Source organism: Lytechinus pictus, chromosome 5, assembly GCF_037042905.1.
Source record: "Lytechinus pictus isolate F3 Inbred chromosome 5, Lp3.0, whole genome shotgun sequence".
NCBI classification, from domain to species: Eukaryota; Metazoa; Echinodermata; class Echinoidea; order Temnopleuroida; family Toxopneustidae; genus Lytechinus; species Lytechinus pictus.
In genome coordinates this window covers 51137765-51146695 of record NC_087249.1, presented here as the reverse complement: position 1 = coordinate 51146695, position 8931 = coordinate 51137765, and positions in this window count along the sequence as shown.

The window sequence follows — 8931 nt, the reverse complement described above, 5'->3', positions numbered from 1 at the left end:
TTAAACTTAATATATTACAATAAGACCTAAAGAAAATGAATGAAGTAGTGGGTTTTTTTCCAATGACAGCTATATTTATCTTGTGTCTGCATGATTAAGATTTTTTTTATATTTCTTACTGGATTGGTTTTATGATACAGAACACGTCAAAACTCCTGATACGGTTGAGAATCGTTATTTTTATTACACTATTGCAATGTTAACCTATATATTTAATGTTTATTTGATTTTCATTTCTTATGGCACAAAGTGGTCCCAATGTTTCATTTTTTTTACTTTGATTTCATCCCGCTATCTTTCCCAGCTGCATTTTACATGTAAATAAACTGAGAAGTACACTTCTGTTCAAAATTAACAATGTGAGGTAGACGAAAAACTCGCCTTTGTGGATGACAGATTCATAAATCAGAAAATCATAGCAATATCTGCTTTCATTTTCAGACATGCACCCCTGTTGTGAGCTGAGTGACAACCTTTTTAAGATCCCCATTCTAGATTCGATCCCATTCAACCACAGACCAAAGCGAAGATGGGGACGGTTGCATTAAAGAGTTGCGATCAGATCATGGACCTCCTAGTATAGGTCCATGATCAGACGCAACTCCGAAAGCAACAAACGCAGCTTGATTTATAACCAATCAGAACCATGTATTTGGGAACTGCGTTTGAATATTGTTAGGTGTTTTTAAATTCACCTCTTTCTGCAACGAGTCACGGGTGCAATCGATCCACCCTGGGGGATATCAGAGAAGATGAAGGGGTATGATGACGCCCCTGAATTTTTTTTATGGGAAGTTCACACTGGCAAAAAGTTTATTGTGAAAATAGCAGAAAAATGATATAAAATATTGCCGAAGGTTTGAGAAAAATCCATCAAAAAAAAAAAACTTAATGAGAATTTTAATTATTTGATTTGTGACGTCATGTGCGAGCAGCATTCCTACATATCGTATGGTAAAAAAATAAATGAAATGTAATTTTCTCAGAAAATTGAAAATGTTTTTTTACTTTATCTTCAGTATATCAATAGACAAATCATTTTAAAACCGTTCCTAAAAAGAAAAAAAACGTCATGACACCGTTATAGAATTGAAACTGGAGCATTTTATATTACATAATTTGTGGCAGCTGCTCGTTTATGACGTCATAAATCCAAAGCTTGAAATATCTAATTATTCTCTTAATCTTGAATGAATTTTGCTCAAATCTTCACCAATTTTTTTTCTTCATTTTTTTCGTTTTTTTTCTTCTTCAACAAACCCTTTTCAGGGTGAACTTCCCCATGAACCTCCATTACAATCTACCCTCCTCCTCATTGAATGTAAGGCTATATTTCAGATGTTCTGATGCACAATATAGTAATGAAAATTATAATAATGGTTTATCGGAAGGTTTGATCAAAGACCTCTAACTTTCACCCAAAAAACAGTTGATTTGAATAAATAAAGAATGGTGAAAATCACCGCAGTTACGAGACTTAAATTTAGATTAATTTCACAAAATAATGGTCATAATTATGCACATTATAATGTTGTAGAATTGATGGCATCACATCACTCTTCTCATTTCATATTTTAACATTTGATTTTTGTGAACAACCAAAAAAAGCTCTTGATTAAATCCTAACAAGATAGGATGATTACAATTAGACATAATTATGGAACAATTAAATTATTTTTACATACTTTGAGGAAATAATACATATTCCCATATTTCATAACTAAAGAATAGTGAGATTGTGACATCATCGGCTTCTATATACTGCTTGTGTTCTGCGTTCAATTGTGTTGTGAAATTGATCGATATTTTATCATATAAATTTCGAAACTGTCTGATTTAGATTAGAAAATTCAGCACTTATAATTATCCAAATTTGATTTTTCTCATGTTTTCATTCAGATTAATTAGTTTGGGGTGGACCTGGTTATGGAAAAGCGTTGCAAACTATGTTTGAACATGATATACGTTTTTCGTGATAAAAACAATATTATTTATTTTTGCAGTTATGTTAAGGGCAGCGGGACAAAAACTGAGAAAATATCGGGGGAGGGGGTACTTTACAAGGCAACAACCTTGAGGGGCACAGACTGACGTGAGTGGCAAAATTTCTTATAAGTCTGAGCGAGCGAAGCTAGCTACACAGCAAAAGATATTACCCTTTTTAAGATGAATATCTATTTTTTCGTGTGTTATATTTTCACATAGTATTCAGATTTATAACGACATATATTACCATTTTCCCTTTTCTTTTCATTCTTTTTTCCCCTTGGTCTTAGCCTCTTGTCGAGGCCCTGGCGGCTGCTTCCCGAGCGAAGCGAGGGATTTCCTAATTCTCGGAGCGAATTACGCCTGGTGAGCGCAGCGAGCTGCTCTCTGCTTCGCTTGGGAAGCAGCCGCCAGGGCCTCGACAGGGGGCTACCTTGGTCTTGGAACTTTCGCCCATGGCCCAAAGGCCACCCCCCAACAAAACACCAGTTGTTCTTGCTCATTAGTGTTTTGTGATTTACATTTTTCACGCTAGTCAACATGTTTACTTTGTCTGTACAAACACTTACCATACTTAAATCCACTTCCCTCATCTTGTCGCAAAAAAAATTATTCATTATGGACAGATGTTAGGTGTATTTTTGACTAGATTGTTTGACTGCAGCAAAAGCAGATCAATTAAATCTTTGCGGCGTAAATATCCCCTCGAGATAAATGGATGAACACCCGTGCTTTGATAGATACAAGTAATTGATTATTCCTTTTATCCACTATAAGCAAGCCTATACTTGTAGCAAGGGCGGGTCCGGGATTTCTTTTTATAGGGAGGGGGCAAAATGAAAAATAAATGTTTTGTCCATGCTCCTCTTCTATTCTTTCTTTCTTTCTTTCTGATTGCTATACAAGAAAGACAACGAATTTAAACGAATTTTCTTTAATAATATAAATGTAACTTTTTACCACAACGAAAATGTTAACCCTCATGAAATTGCACTTCAAAGTGTCTTTTCTAATATTCTAACTTGGCTCTCTATTTATTTTTAAAGTCGTTTTTAAAGTTCGAGAAGAAAGGGATTGTTCTTGATAATTATGAGTACTCAAGCTTGCCTATTTTATCTCCTATGATCTATTTGTTTCATTGATTTCTCCCTTTTCTCCCTCCCCCAGCTATCTCTTTTCTTCCATTTCATTTTGCTAGTGAGTCGATGCCGTCTCATGCACTCTTTCCTTAAAGGTCAACATGAAATTTGCTTTCGTGGTTATAAGTTTTGAAAATCTACATAAAAATCTGCTGTTCGGAGACTCTAGACTCCCTTTTTTAATTCAAGAAAATTTGTTCCCATTTTTAAGGATTTAAATTTTTGCATCACTATATCAAGTATTTTTTTGCGGCGAGCATTTTACGCCATGTGAAGAGAACGCAAAGGTTATTAGAAAGGTAAAACGGAAGGGAAAGGGGAAACGAATGGAAAGAACAAATCATCCCGAAATGCTAATGAATGTGTAAGAAAAGGGAAATAAATAAGATATGGCAAAATTGAACAAGAATTTATGACAGGAAATGAAGAGGCAAAAAGGAATGGAATGAGCTAAAATGATATGTGAAAAGTTGAATTGAAAAATGAAGAAAAAAGGGGGGAAGAAGTTGGCCGGGATGCCGAGGATTATAAATAAAGAACGGGAAGAAAGAATGGGGTAGCGTATAATAGGCTTGCTTAATTTCATGCATTATAATGGTCGCGATCAGGACCAAAAATTATTGAACTTCGAGAGGTTCAAGAGAAACAGCCCAAGCATTGTCTATGTATCTATTACATAATTATAATTTTCATTTCAAAAGGCCCCAAATTTTCTCGCTTGCTTCGCTTGCTAGCGAAGGAATTTTCTACATATGTTATGTTGTACCCCTCAAAATGTTTCGTTTTCCATTGCGTTGAAGTACTGTATTATGTAAAACCTATAAGTGATTTGATTATAGCGGCCATTTTTAAGGTTTAAAATTTGATTTGATTTGACTTTATTTTACATATTTCACAAGTACAAACAACAATATGAAAACAATATCAGAAAACTCATGAGAATACAAATCAGACAAGGCATAACAATTAATTCAAATTAAAGAAAATAGCGATTTGGAATTAAAGACGATTTAAAAGAGTGAAATATGAGGGAACCTGCATAAAAAAAGCAAAGCTTGTTAAGTCTGCAGGATCCAGAAAAAATATCAGTCCTAATGAGTAGGAGAGGACAGGTAAGTAAATTGATTATAATAAAGTAATGCCAAAATGTGACGATTGTGGATATGTAAGGAATACAAAAAAAAAAGAGTCTGTCACTCTATGACTATTATTTATAACTCATTACTCAGTCAGAGCGTATATTAACAAAGTACTTGTATATAAAAGTTTACACAGGGAAATTATAAGAATTGATAAGCATCGCTTTCAATTTACGTTTGAATATATTAAGTGAGGCACTATGTACCATAATCATGGGGAAGATCGTTCCAAAACCTGGACCCTTCAAATGCAATTGTTCTTTGAGCAAAGAGAGTGCGAAAATGGCTGAATCTCGATAGGTTCCGAGGGCTCCGACCCCGGACCAAATCCACATAGCACTGTCGTACAAATGGACGGGCTTGGGGGCATGGCCGCCAAAATTTCTACGATCAAGAACAAAAAAAAATCAGTAGAAAAGAAAGAAAGGGGGAGGAAAAGTATACGTTATTTTCTAAATGTCAAAATATGTCACATTAAGTAAGATTGTAATGAAAAGGTGACTTTTTTCTCACTCGCTTCGCTCGCTCGGAACTTTATCACAAATTTTTGTCACACGCGCCACGCTGTGCCCCCTTTTTTTTTTTTTTTTTTTTTTTTTTCTTCTTTTTTTTTTTGGGGGGGGGGGGGCGGGGGGCTCATCACACTACTCCCGCGTAGAGCTTTGCGCCAACGCTAGCGTACAATCGTGAAAAATCCTGTTCATATCATGACATGACTGGTATATTTCTGGCTCTTGCTCCCCCCCCCCCCACCAACGACCCCTGTTACGCCCCTGTTCATCAAGAAGTCTTAATTCTTTTTGTGATAATCATGCCCACCCTCCTGCGATAAAAAAAATGAAAAGGGCAGCATTCCAAATTAATTAGTCATCGTATTGTTTTAATGAAAACTATGACAGGCCAGAGAGCAACATGACTGTAGTGAGGATGGTTATAGTCACTCGCCAGGTCACTCGCAGTTTTCGGGGGGGGGATTCTTTTCATTCTTCTCTTCACTTATTTTTATTCTTTCCTTTTCCCCACGGTTCAGTAGTGTAATAAGTATTTTTATTAATGAGGGGCTATAGACATGGCATGCAGGAAAACATTTCTCAAGAGTTGCGAGCTTGGGAAGGGAGCGAGCTAAGTTTTTTTAACCGTTTCAGTACAAAAGTCTAATTTTGTGATAGATTTTGACATAATATTCAGAGAGTATAATCACAATTTACCTTCATTTTCTCCCTTTTCCTTGGTTATAATATTTTCGGGTGGTCCATGCCCCAAAAGCACCCCCCCCCCCCTCTGTACGCCCGTGCCTCCCTTTTACTTTGAACCCCCCTCTCCCCAACATGGTTCTACAACTGGTGAAACTGGTTACCAAAATTAATAAACCAGCCAAAATGCTCAGTTACACAAACGAAATCGATTCCAGAACAATCGAAGCTATATTACGTTATTTTTTTTTTGTATTAAGTAGTTTTTATTGACAACTTCAATTCATATACAAAATAAAATATACATAACAAATAGAAGTTTGATGTCTTTACAAATTGATAAATACCTTCAGAACTTATAAATTTAACATCGTTTTTTTTTTCTTGAATGTTACAATAAAACACAATCATGTTAGACATCTTCTAAAACATAATTATAAATAACATTGATAATAATATGCATTAAGAATAAACTTCTACAATAAATTCAACATATTGCATTTTTTTCAGTGTCAAATACACAAAAATAAATCATTAATAAAACCTAACGAATTGAAGCCATCAGCATATTTTTTTTTAAAACCCATTGCCTCGGCCTCTTCACTGAAATAAAATCAATCTCAACAACAAACTCAGCCCTGGACCCTACCCCCCTCCCCCCGACCCTCCCTAAAACCCCCCATCCCCTGGAGAGCTGGCTCTGGGCTCCAATAAATGGTCTAATAATTAAGTTTTCCCATTTAGAGAAATGGATTGTAAGAGTCCCCCTCTTTGTTGCTAAATTCTTTTCTTCTCTTTGATCCCCCTAATACTATTTTTTATTTCATTCAATGAAGGAGGTTTTTTAATTCTCGGTTTTTGTAAATAAGATATTTAACTAAAATCAAAACATGATTAATTAATTGATATTTATTTTTAATTTTCTTCTGCTTCCCGAAAAGAATTTCCTGCCAACTAAATTTATTTATTTCAAAATTTAAACTTCTTGCACACATATCCCAAAGTGATTTTGAAAATTCACAAGTATAAAATAGATGTTCATACGTTTCTTCTTCCTTTTCACAAAATGAGCATAAATTGGTCGAAACAAGACCAAAACGGAAAAGGTGGTGGTTAGTGTATATAATATTATGCAAAAGTTTATACTGAAACTCCCTTAATCGACTATTCAGTGTGCAATATCTTAGTCTTAAAAATATACTTTCTACTTCCTTATTGGTAAGATCATAATTCGTTCTAATTTTGTCGAAAATAGAAGGTTTAATGTCATTTTTATTCAACAGCTGCTCGTATATTTCTTTTGATTTTAAAAGCATAAAATTAGTTGTTTTCTTACCCAAATTGAAATCGATTCCAGAGTTATGCTTTGCATTTATTTCGATATTGTTCTTCCAACTAACGGGTAAACAGGCATATATATGCTTGATCTTTTCAACATCATTTGCATCTAAATTCAAATTAAGAAAATGTGTATCACATTTTAGTTTACCATTATTATCCAAAATATGATGCAATTTATAAACCTCTTTATCGTATAGAATCTTATCAAATATACAACTCCCTTTATATCGAATAAGCTTATTATTAAAAATCACCACTTTCCCAAACTCTGTACTTCTAATATGTCTTATATTTACCCACTCTTCTAATAAGCCATGTAAAATTTGGAAGCTGTTACTTTCAATAAACCTGGTATATAGTCACATGAAAATATCAAATCGCCACCCAAATATTTTGAATGGCATAATCGATCGGTTGGATTCGGTATCGTTGGTGTGACTGTATTTTATAGAGGGAACATGGACAATCATCCCAAATCAGTTTTTATTTGTCATGTGTCCAAATGTTGTTTGGACTAAAGACAAGTTAAGGACACCAACGAACGGGTTTTCTTTTGAAAATTACTGATGAAAGAGCATAGCTTTACTTGCAAGTTTTTTATCCCATGACAAAGGAAGCTTTTTTGTCCAAATGGAGAAAGAGTATATTGTAAAGAGATAATCCCCATAATTTCGTATCTTCTATTCGAATTTTGGAAGAATATGCTCATTATCGTTACATGAGCATAGGCGGATCCAGGGGGCCCGCCCCCCCCCCTATTGGCGGAGCAAAAAAGAAAAAAAAGAGGGAAAAGGGGGAGAAAAAAGAAGAGGAGGAAGACGAGTTAATAAAATAAGATGGGGGAAGACTTGGAAAATGAAATAAATCTTTCATGTCACTATATAAACTTTTCGCTCGCGCTTCGCGCTCACATTGCCTGGTAGGTATTTGCATATCTTTTTCAATGTGGAGCTTGAATATCAAGTTTGAAAGTCAATATACAAGACATATTTTACCTCGGAAATCGAGCTTTCATTATTTTGTATGATTTCCAAATTAATTTTTTTTAAAGTGCTCTGTAACAATGTCAGTTTTATGGTCTGAATATTAACATTTTCTGCTCGCGCTGCGCGCTCGCAAATTTTGATTTATCAAGTACCTGTTATTTTCGTGTATTCCATAAAGTTTTCAAAATATCCCTTTTCAGGTCTGATTGTCAAAACGTATTGGCGAGTTATGTATGTCACAATATTGATTATACAACAAACTACTTAAAATCCCCTTTTCATGACAGTTTATCAAAAATTTCGGCTCACGATTTGCGCTCGCATTAACGGTTAAAAATATATTAACTGATGCATCCTATTCATAATTACAAAAACTAAATTTCCAATTTTCATGCCATAATATCATCAGATTTCGCGCCTCGTTAGGCATTAATAGATGAGATATTAATTAGATTAGATTGTCCCTTTTGTTTCATCTCGCGCTTAGCAAGAGGAATAGTAAGATAGTCATTATTTTCATATGATGACATGTTCTTATAAGAATGTCCCGGTCCTATGTCACTAAAAGTAATAATAATGAAAAATATCAGCTCTTTATTAACTGCGATCCATATCCACCAAAGTGCTTGAAATTGACCCTTTTTTCAGATCGGAATATCAAATATTTTCAGCTCGCGCTTCGCGCTCGCTTTGATTTTCATGATAAAAGAAGTATTTAGAATGCCTAGATTCTAGGTCTTAATCTGAGACACGCGCTTATTCAGATACTTAACTTGTTCTCTGTGTAAATCATTATCTAGTTTCAGATTTGTGCTCGCATTATTAATGTAGGAAGATCCCCATCCTTTTCATGATTTACAAAACATGAATAGAGTGTCCCGTTTTTAGGTCTAAATCTCGAATTGTTCCTATCGCGCTTCGCGCTCGCATCAATTGTTATATAGCGATCTTGTTCACAATTACAAAAATTTATCAAAATTTTCCACTCTTTATGTAGAAATGTCCAAAAAAATTCAGCTCGCGCTTCGCGCTCGCATTATTTTATTGTTGAAATATGTAACGGCTTCATGGCTAAGTGCAATAAGCAGTTCTTAACAGGTACCTTTTCGATCAGTTCAAAACGTATATAAAAATTTTCTGCTCGCGC